Source organism: Peromyscus eremicus, chromosome 7, assembly GCF_949786415.1.
Source record: "Peromyscus eremicus chromosome 7, PerEre_H2_v1, whole genome shotgun sequence".
NCBI lineage: Eukaryota > Metazoa > Chordata > Mammalia > Rodentia > Cricetidae > Peromyscus > Peromyscus eremicus.
Window position 1 is genome coordinate 74,730,980 of NC_081422.1, and position 1,858 is coordinate 74,732,837.

The 1,858-nt window shown below is 38.4% G+C and overlaps 1 pseudogene; it reads left to right on the forward strand.

Annotated features, from left to right (window-relative positions):
• Positions 1-694: 694 nt before the first annotated feature.
• On the forward strand, positions 695-1,524 carry LOC131915650 (protein-L-histidine N-pros-methyltransferase-like; annotated as a pseudogene).
• Positions 1,525-1,858: the final 334 nt, after the last annotated feature.

Consider the following 1,858-nt stretch of genomic DNA (forward strand, 5'->3'; position numbering starts at 1 on the left):
CACACACACACTCAGCTTTCTAGGAACTGGGAATGCCTTTGCCTCTCAAGTAAGGGCACAGGTGTCCTAAAAGAAGGCAAATATTGCCTTAAAATTGGAAAAGAAAACCAACTCCACCGTGTTGTTTCTTCGTGGAGTGAATGTTAAATTTACTCAAGTATTTTAACAAATGCTGTAAGATTTTTTCATATGAATACGTAAGCAAGCTTGAAACTATCCTCTCCCCTCACCTACGAGCCAGTGTGGAAGGCTAAAGAATGAGTTGTCACTATGAACTACAGTTAATTGCAAATGCTTTTCTTTGAAAAGTGGTGAAAGCAGCTGACTTAATGCTGAGGCTGAGATGAAGTAAGCATCAAGGTCAAGGAAGCCTAGGGAACACGGTCAAATTGTCAGCTGGCTGAGTCAACGGTTCACACATGACTGCCCAGTGTTCAGGAGCTGACTGTAGGAATCCTGAGCTTTGCATAGCACCTGGACTTTTGGTATTCTTAACAAACATCCATGTATCTTCTCACACAGACAGTACTGGTTCCCTCGGTGCACTTACAATAATATCAATGATTAGCAGCCGGGCCAACAGTGGCTTCAGGAAGCAGGAAGAAGAGCCAGCAATGGATGCAACAGAGAGAAACTGTGAAATCACTCCAGAGTGTCTTTGTTCATAATTACTTCCATTAAGAATGACAGCTAATTATCCAACTATATCTATGTATATCATTCTTTTGTATCACCTCTTCAGCTTACTTATGTCTAAGGCATCTATTAGTGAGTTTCTAGGAAGTGGCTAAGTGTTTGAGTGTCACCTGATTAACTTGAGGAACTACTTCAAATTAATTCTGTCTGAAAAACGCCTAGACTTCTTGATTTAGGTACTGATGGAGAAGTTACCAAATTCACGAGCTCCTATTTTGGAGAAATGTATGTCATCAAACTTTCTGAAACTATGATGGTTCAGCTTCAGAAGAAGGAACACTTGGGAGACATTGGATAAAGGGAAAAAAAGTGATCAAAATATGTTGTATGAAATTTTTTAAAAATTAAAAAAAAATGAAAGGCAGAATTCAGGGTTCTAACATGATGTCATTGGCTGCTTCTTGTGGACTACTGTGACCAGACTGGACTTATTTAAAGGATATAAAACAAGAAGAATTGATGGCAATCCGAGGCAGGTTCATTCTTGCTCTACAAAAATGTAGGTGCTAAGTGGGAGAAGCCATCAGAAATTTTGATAGTCAGACAGAATAGGGAAGAATAAGCGAAATGAACAGACCATCAGAGTATTCTGAAAAAGCTACTTCTGTCATCAAAGCTTTCACCAGGCTGCTATGTCTGTGCGAAGGTGTCATGTAAAGTGACTACTGTGGATTGGATGATGTGCTCTTTGTTCTCAGACCAGTACACGTAGAGGTTGAAATCTTCAGTCTTCCTTTAGAATCTATCACCCAGAGAGAGGCAGCATCCATTGGTGTGACAGGAGGACCTCTGGGAATTGTCATTTTCAGTAGCATGCAAAGAATTTAAAAAGCTAAATCATTAATTATTTCTTTGTAGTGTGTAAAAAGGGTGTTTAAAAAGAAAAAAATTTCCCCAAATTTTGTGGATTATTATCAACTATTTACTCAGTCATACTCCACTGCAGATCATTCAATTATGATGGAAGGCATATTTTATACTTAATTCCTGAGGGACTCATTTGCAGATGAAGTAATAGTCATAACTCCATGGAATGAACAGACTACTTTAAATAAGTGAGAAATGGCAATAAATCTATCCTTTCAATTAAAAAACAGCAGTCTAAGGTAGAGCCAGCAATACTCTTTCACACTTAGAAACTCTTCCTGTTATTGTTCAAGAA